Raw genomic sequence first — 9,605 nt, 5'->3', positions numbered from 1 at the left:
GCTGAGGTGAAAACTCCTAGCTCTTAACCCTGAGCCTTAACCTAATTTGAACACTAATTCTAACCTTAACCCTGAAACCTCTCGAAACAGCATCTGACCATGTGGAGACCAAAAAAATGTCCTCAGTTGCTCAAATTGTTGTTTGTTTACAATTCTTGTGGTGACTTCTGGTCCCGACAAGAATAGTTAAACACGTCCACACGCACACACACATACACGCACACGCACACGCACACACACACACACACACACACACACACACACACACACACACACACACACACACACACACAGAACCACACGGACCAGGTGGGGTTATTAAAAATGTAGAGTTTAATATATATTTATTTATTCTTGACATTCTGATAAGGATTGCGGTAGGCTTCACAGTACACACTGACTGTGTTCCACTTTATATGCTAAGCAGGGGAAAAGGGGTAGGCGGGGCTTAGCGTTGTGGAGGCGGGGTGTGGCGGTGGTCTTGCCGAGCGGGAGGAACAGCAGGTTTGTTTCTACACTGGTAATGAAAAGCAGAAGAAGGGAGGAGGCAGTACATCCAATGGGCAGCAGCTCCCATGAAGGTGAAGATCCCCCTAGGTACAGGATACTGATGTAGGGTCAGCTACCCCTTCCCCCATTCCTAGTATTAACCATATGTGGGGGAAATGTTAAACTGACCCCGGGTCAGCTACCCCTTCCCCCATTCCTAGTATTAACCATATGTGGGGGAAATGTTAAACTGACCCCGGGTCAGCTACCCCTTCCCCCATTCCTAGTATTAACCATATGTGGGGGAAATGTTAAACTGACCCAGGGTCAGCGTCTAATGCCAACGTCACTCTACTCCAACTCCAGGGCAACAGCCATTCCTCTTTCAACCCTTGACGCCCTCGTCGTCATGAACTCATCTTGACCAATCGAAGCACATCAACCAATTTCCACATTTCATCTATAATATCACGTTGCATTTTTGTAGGTGCCCCTAAAATAGTTGATTATAACTAAATCCATAAAAAGACAGTGATTGACGCGTCATCAAAAGACGCCCTAAATCCATGACATTGTCACATTTTCCCATCTGTCCCATAAATCAGAATAAACCTCAAAAACGACATGTAAACAAGTTGATCTGTAACATGAGGTTTGGGGTTGGTAGTTAACACAGACAGGGTGATCTGTAACATGAGGTTTGGGGTTGGTAGTTAACACAGACAGGGTGATCTGTAACATGAGGTTTGGGGTTGGTAGTTAACACAGACAGGGTGATCTGTAACATGGGGTTTGGGGTTGGTAGTTAACAGACTAGATGAGCTGACATGAGGTTTGGGGTTGGTAGTTAACAGACAGGATGAGCTGACATGTGGTTTGGGGTTGGTAGTTAACAGACAGGATGAGCTGACATGAGGTTTGGGGTTGGTAGTTAACAGACAGGATGAGCTGACATGAGGTTTAGGGTTGGTAGTTAACACAGACAGGATGAGCTGACATGAGGTTTGGGGTTGGTAGTTAACACAGACAGGATGAGCTGACATGAGGTTTGGGGTTGGTAGTTAACAGACAGGATGATCTGTAACATGGGGTTTGGGGTTGGTAGTTAACAGACTAGATGAGCTGACATGAGGTTTGGGGTTGGTAGTTAACAGACAGGATGAGCTGACATGAGGTTTGGGGTTGGTAGTTAACAGACAGGATGAGCTGACATGAGGTTTGGGGTTGGTAGTTAACAGACAGGATGAGCTGACATGGGGTTTGGGGTTGGTAGTTAACACAGACAGGATGAGCTGTAACATGAGGTTTGGGGTTGGTAGTTAACAGACAGGATGAGCTGACATGAGGTTTGGGGTTGGTAGTTAACAGACAGGATGAGCTGACATGAGGTTTGGGGTTGGTAGTTAACAGACTAGATGAGCTGACATGTGGTTTGGGGTTGGTAGTTAACACAGACAGGATGAGCTGTAACATGAGGTTTGGGGTTGGTAGTTAACAGACAGGATGAGCTGACATGAGGTTTGGGGTTGGTAGTTAACAGACAGGATGAGCTGACATGAGGTTTGGGGTTGGTAGTTAACAGACAGGATGAGCTGACATGAGGTTTGGGGTTGGTAGTTAACACAGTAATATAGTAGTTTGATAGACACCGCTGCCCCACATCCTCACAGAAAACATATGAAGCACAGACAGTAAACTCTTTAGAACACAATTCAATTATCACCTTACGTATTCTAAACATAAATAACCCGTGCGAGGGCACTTAGTCATACTGTATAATCACCACCGCCATCAATACAACTCGGTGTTTATCACCAAGATCTACATAAACATCGTAGTTCATTGACAAGAACACATACTGACTGAGGAATACCAAACAACACTGCAGTGGTATTCAACCGGGGGTTCATGGAGGTACTGCAGTATGAAATAGTAGAATGTTTTCTTTCTAATGACGGCAACTATATATCTCAACTCCTAAAATTTAACTCATTACACTTGTTGGAGCTAATTACATTCACTGGAGCACCTGACATAGGTGTTGAAAAGCACCGCGAGCACCAGTCACAGTCTTTACTGTAGGGTGGGGTCTATGCTGTAGGGTAGGGTGGGGTCTATACTGTAGGGTAGGGTCTATACTGTACTGTAGGGTGGGGTCTATACTGTAGGGTGGGGTCTATACTGTACTGTAGGGTGGGGTCTATACTGTAGGGTACGGTCTATACTGTACTGTAGGGTGGGGTCTATACTGTAGGGTGGGGTGGGGTCTATACTGTAGGGTGGGGTCTATACTGTACTGTAGGGTGGGGTCTATACTGTAGGGTAGGGTGGGGTCTATACTGTAGGGTGGGGTCTATACTGTACTGTAGGGTGGGGTCTATACTGTAGGGTACGGTCTATACTGTACTGTAGGGTGGGGTCTATACTGTAGGGTGGGGTGGGGTCTATACTGTACTGTAGGGTGGGGTCTATACTGTAGGGTAGGGTGGGGTCTATACTGTAGGGTGGGGTCTATACTGTAGGGTAGGGTCTTTACTGTAGGGTGGGGTCTATACTGTAGGGTAGGGTACGGTCTATACTGTAGGGTAGGGGGGGTCTTTACTGTAGGGTAGTGTGGGGTCTATACTGTAGGGTAGGGTGGGGTCTGTACTGTAGGGTAGGGGGGTCTTTACTGTAGGGTAGTGTGGGGTCTAAACTGTAGGGTAGGGTGGGGTCTGTACTGTAGGGTAGGGTGGGGTCTGTACTGTAGGGTAGGGTGGGGTCTGTACTGTAGGGTAGGGTGGGGTCTGTACTGTAGGGTAGTGTGGGGTCTGTACTGTAGGGTGGAGTCTAAACTGTAGGGTAGGGTCTTTACTGTAGGGTAGGGTGGGGTCTGTACTGTAGGGTAGTGTGGGGTCTGTACTGTAGGGTAGTGTGGGGTCTTTACTGTAGGGTAGGGTGGGGTCTGTACTGTAGGGTAGGGTCTTTACTGTAGGGTAGGGTGGGGTCTGTACTGTAGGGTAGGGTGGGGTCTATACTGTAGGGTAGGGTGGGGTCTATACTGTAGGGTGGGGTCTATACTGTACTGTAGGGTGGGGTCTATACTGTAGGGTAGGGTGGGGTCTATACTGTAGGGTAGTGTGGGGTCTTTACTGTAGGGTAGGGTGGGGTCTGTACTGTAGGGTAGGGTGGGGTCTATACTGTAGGGTAGGGTGGGGTCTGTACTGTAGGGTAGGGTGGGGTCTATACTGTAGGGTAGGGTCTTTACTGTAGGGTAGGTTGGGGTCTGTACTGTAGGGTAGGGTGGGGTCTAAACTGTAGGGTAGGGTCTTTACTGTAGGGTAGGGTGGGGTCTGTACTGTAGGGTGGGGTCTTTACTGTAGGGTAGGGTGGGGTCTGTACTGTAGGGTAGGGTGGGGTCTATACTGTAGGGTAGGGTGGGGTCTATACTGTAGGGTAGGGTGGGGTCTATACTGTAGAGTAGGGTGGGGTCTATACTGTAGAGTAGGGTGGGGTCTATACTGTAGAGTAGGGTGGGGTCTATACTGTAGGGTACGGTCTATACTGTAGGGTAGGGTGGGGTCTATACTGTAGGGTAGGGTGGGGTCTATACTGTAGGGTAGGGTCTATACTGTAGGGTAGGGTGGGGTCTATACTGTAGGGTAGGGTCTATACTGTACTGTAGGGTGGGGTCTGTACTGTAGGGTAGGGTGGGGTCTATACTGTAGGGTAGGGTGGGGTCTATACTGTAGAGTAGGGTGGGGTCTATACTGTAGGGTGGGGTGGGGTCTATACTGTAGGGTGGGGTGGGGTCTATACTGTACTGTAGGGTGGGGTCTATACTGTACTATAGGGTGGGGTCTATACTGTAGAGTAGGGTGGGGTCTATACTGTAGGGTGGGGTGGGGTCTATACTGTAGGGTGGGGTGGGGTCTATACTGTACTGTAGGGTGGGGTCTATACTGTAGGGTGGGGTGGGGTCTATACTGTAGGGTGGGGTCTATACTGTACTGTAGGGTGGGGTCTATACTGTAGGGTGGGGTCTATACTGTACTGTAGGGTGGGGTCTATACTGTAGGGTAGGGTGGGGTCTATACTGTAGGGTGGGGTCTATACTGTAGGGTGGGGTGGTGTCTATACTGTAGGGTGGGGTCTATACTGTACTGTAGGGTGGGGTCTATACTGTAGGGTAGGGTGGGGTCTGTACTGTAGGGTAGGGTGGGGTCTATACTGTAGGGTAGGGTGGGGTCTACACTGTAGGGTAGGTTGAGGTCTATACTGTAGGGTGGGGTCTATACTGTAGGGTAGGGTGGGGTCTGTACTGTAGGGTAGGGTGGGGTCTATACTGTAGGGTGGGGTCTATACTGTAGGGTAGGGTGGGGTCTGTACTGTAGGGTAAGGTGGGGTCTATACTGTAGGGTAGGGTGGGGTCTGTACTGTAGGGTAGGGTGGGGTCTTTACTGTACTGTAGGGTGGGGTCTGTACTGTAGGGTAGGGTGGGGTCTATACTGTACTGTAGGGTGGGGTCTATACTGTAGGGTAGGGTGGGGTCTATACTGTAGGGTAGGGTGGGGTCTATACTGTAGGGTGGGGTCTGTACTGTAGGGTAGGGTGGGTTTTTGACTCTGAGGGTATGGAAGTAAACAACATAATGGCACTTTGAGTGGAGGAAATGTATGTGCTGTGATGATGTCATAGCAGCTGTCTGTGACTGTTCTCCCCAAGCAGTCCTGGTGGTTGTTTAAAAGACGCAGAGGAATCTCAGATAACAGGCTGAATATTGAATTTCCAATGTTAGGCGTGCACTGTGTCAAATACAACTGTGTCGTTCCACGGAAGGAGTGCCTTTTGGCACCTTGGATATATGAAGTAGAGATATTGTCCACCAATATTGAAAAGCCTCTCATATTAAATGAAGTTTTCTTTAATATAGACCACATTGGTTATTTAATAAAATCACCATTTTCGACATGTCCCTCCTTCAACCCTGTGTCACTTTTAGAAAGATTTTAACCAGTTTAATCCCCCAATATGTCTCAAAGTTTCCACATCGTTATTAAGCCTGAGTTTAATTTGTTACTTTGACAAAGTAATTTCTGCAAATTATTAATACGTGATATAGTGATTCATTTACATATGTCCCTAATGTTTAAGGTCAAGCCTGTGACGGGAACTGAACTCTCGTTTTAATAATGCTGAAACGGTTCATTTATTTATTTATTTTTGGGGGGAGGAGGGGGGGGGGGCTTTGAACATCTAATAGTCAAATCACAGAGTATAAGCCAGTTGGATTGTTTCTGGTGATCTTCTGGTGTTTTGTGTTGGGAAACCGAGCCGGTCCAGCAGAACACCCTGTTACCCATAGATAGACAAGCTTGAAATGTTTTAACAATTTATAATTGTTTAAGTTTACATTCAATTGCCTCTCCCTCCCGGTTGCACACAACACACGTCCATTCCCCCATGTCACAAGGGGATTCATGGCTGATTTAACAAGAAATCGTCAACCCTGTCACGCACAACCCTGATACATTATTTGGCACGGAATAGGCACTTACTATAGTCATGTTTTATTATTTAACCTCTTGAGACGGGAAAATGTGTTTTTCATGACAGGATGTGAAAACGAGGTCAAATCAAATGTTTCCTTTTGACCAAGTGACACTTCTCAAAAGGCACCCTATTGGTGGACCGACCCACCTATCCATCACCATCTCGGATTGATTCCTCATACTATCTGGACTCTCCTTGGCAACATATCTTCCCAAAAAAAAAAAAAATCAGTAAACCGCAACTTCTTCCTCTATATGAGTACAGCGTTCCAATGCAGGGTATATATTATTTATTTATAAAGATGGCTTTTTTGAGCGAGCATTTCCTGGTGATTTACTCAGAGGCCCCTCCCAGACCAGTAGTATCTTCCTTCACTCATGTTTCTGCAGAGTCACATGTCTGTTGTGTTGTTGCTGTGTGAATCTGGTAATAATCGTGTGAATCAGGGGACAAACATAAACATGTCTGTTGTGTTGTTGCTGTGAATCTGGTAATAATCGTGTGTATCAGGGGACAAACATAAACATGTCTGTTGTGTTGTTGCCGTGCGTGAAATCTGGTAATAATCGTGTGAATCAGGGGACAAACATAAACATGTCTGTTGTGTTGCTGTGTGAATCTGGTAATAATCGTGTGAATCAGGGGACAAACATAAACATGTCTGTTGTGTTGTTGCTGTGTGAATCTGGTAATAATCGTGTGAATCAGGGGACAAACATAAACATGTCTGTTGTGTTGCTGTGTGAATCTGGTAATAATCGTGTGAATCAGGGGACAAACATAAACATGTCTGTTGTGTTGCTGCTGTGCGTGAATCTGGTAATAATCGTGTGAATCAGGGGACAAACATAAACATGTCTGTTGTGTTGCTGCTGTGAATCTGGTAATAATCGTGTGAATCAGGGGACAAACATAAACATGTCTGTTGTGTTGCTGTGTGAATCTGGTAATAATCGTGTGAATCAGGGGACAAACATAAACACGTCTGTTGTGTTGCTGTGACTCTGGTAATAATCGGGACATAAATAAACATCACATTATTTATCATATCATCTCTACACATAATAAATATATCATCACATATATTAATATATATGTGTATAATAATAATAGATTTGCCTTTACATTACTCTTTACCTCTTAGGTTTATACACATATTTATGTACAGTTCTTTGTATTTACACTATAGGGTCGAAGATCACAGAGCCTGAAATACCTAGCCTGGACTACAGAGCCTGGACTATAGAGCCTGGACTATAGAGCCTGGACTACAGAGCCTGGACTACAGAGCCTAGACTATAGAGCCTGGACTATAGAGCCTGGACTACAGAGCCTGGACTATAGAGCCTGGATAATAGAGCCTGGACTATAGAGCCTGGACTATAGAGCCTGGACTATAGAGCCTGGACTATAGAGCCTGGACTACAGAGCCTGGACTATAGAGCCTAGACTATAGAGCCTGGACTATAGAGCCTGGACTACAGAGCCTGGACTATAGAGCCTGGATGATAGAGCCTGGACTATAGAGCCTGGACTACAGAGCCTGGACTATAGAGCCTGGATGACAGAGCCTGGACTATAGAGCCTGGACTACAGAGCCTGGATGACAGAGCCTGGACTACAGAGCCTGGACTACAGAGCCTGGACTACAGAGTCTGGACTACAGAGCCTGGACTACAGAGTCTGGACTACAGAGCCTGGACTATAGAGTCTGGACTACAGAGCCTGGACTACAGAGCCTGAAATACCTAGCCTGGACTACAGAGCCTGGACTATAGAGCCTGGATGACAGAGCCTGGACTACAGAGCCTGGACGACAGACTCTGGACTACAGAGTCTGGACTACAGAGCCTGAACTACAGAGCCTGAACTACAGAGCCTGGACTACAGAGTCTGGACGACAGAGTCTGGACTATAGAGCCTGGACGACAGAGTCTGGACTACAGAGCCTGGACTACAGAGCCTGAACTACAGAGCCTGGACTACAGAGCCTGGACTACAGAGTCTGGACTACAGAGCCTGGACTACAGAGCCTGGACGACAGAGCCTGGACTACAGAGCCTGGACTACAGAGCCTGGACTACAGAGCCTGGACTACAGAGTCTGGACTACAGAGCCTGGACTACAGAGCCTGGACGACAGAGCCTGGACTACAGAGCCTGGACTACAGAGCCTGGACTACAGAGCCTGGAGTTAAGAGATAAACATCTTTAGAACCTGAAGCAGTCTTTGGAACCTTTGGATCTGATTGGTTGTTTTATGAGCAGTTTAGAGGAGGAACATAATTGGTCCTCTCAGACTGCCCCTTCTGTATCAAACTCTAATACCCTTTTCACACTATCTTGCAAACCCAAACAGTATTGTGCTGGCTTGGATATTGTCCTTTTAAAAGGTTCTTTCCAGCATGGATCCAGCGGCTTTAGCAGAGGTGTAACCAGGCCAGAACAACACAGCTTGGTTCTGCTCAGCACAGAAGTGATGTCACTCCCCAGTCTGAAAGGTATGATGTCACTCAGTCTGAAAGGTATGATGTCACTCCCCAGTCTGAAAGGTATGATGTCACTCAGTCTGAAAGGTATGATGTCACTCCCCAGTCTGAAAGGTGTGATGTCACTCCCCAGTCTGAAAGGTGTGATGTCACTCAGTCTGAAAGGTGTGATGTCACTCCCCAGTCTGAAAGGTGTGATGTCACTCCCCAGTCTGAAAGGTATGATGTCACTCCTCAGTCTGAAAGGTGTGATGTCACTCACAAGTCTGAAATGTATGATGTCACTCCCCAGTCTGAAAGGTGTGATGTCACTCCCCAGTCTGAAAGGTGTGATGTCACTCCCCAATCTGAAAGGTATGATTTCACTCCTCAGTCTGAAAGGTGTGATGTCACTCCCCAGTCTGAAAGGTGTGATGTCACTCCCCAATCTGAAAGGTGTGATGTCACTCCCCAATCTGAAAGGTGTGATGTCACTCCCCAGTCTGAAAGGTGTGATGTCACTCCTCAGTCTGAAAGTGTCACGCCCTGATCTGTTTCACCTGTCCTTGTGATTGTCTCCACCCCCTCCAGGTGTCGCTGATTTTCCTGGTGTATTTATCCCTGTGTTTCCTGTCTCTCTGTGCCAGTTCGTCTTGTATGTTTCTTTCAAGTCAACCAGCGTTTTTCCTGTTCTCCTGCTTTTTGCTATTCTCCTTTTTCTAGTCCTCCCGGTTCTGACCCTTGCCTGTTTCTGGACTCTGTACCCACCTGCCTGACCATTCTGCCTGCCTTGACCACGAGCTGCCACTCTAAACATCAGGGGGGAGACATCAGTCTCTAAGGTATGATGTCTCCCCCCAGTCTCTAAGGTGTGATGTCTCCCCCCAGTCTCTAAGGTGTGATGTCTCCCCCCAGTCTCTAAGGTATGATGTCTCCCCCCAGTCTCTAAGGTGTGATGTCACTCCTCAGTCTGAAAGGTATGATGTCACTCCTCAGTCTGAAAGGTATGATGTCACTCAGTCTGAAAGGTATGATGTCACTCAGTCTGAAAGATATGATGTCACTCCTCAGTCTGAAAGGTATGATGTCACTCAGTCTGAAAGATATGATGTCACTC

This window comes from Oncorhynchus masou, unplaced genomic scaffold, assembly GCF_036934945.1.
Source record: "Oncorhynchus masou masou isolate Uvic2021 unplaced genomic scaffold, UVic_Omas_1.1 unplaced_scaffold_696, whole genome shotgun sequence".
Classification (NCBI taxonomy): Eukaryota; Metazoa; Chordata; class Actinopteri; order Salmoniformes; family Salmonidae; genus Oncorhynchus; species Oncorhynchus masou.
Note: the sequence above shows the minus strand (reverse complement) of the source record.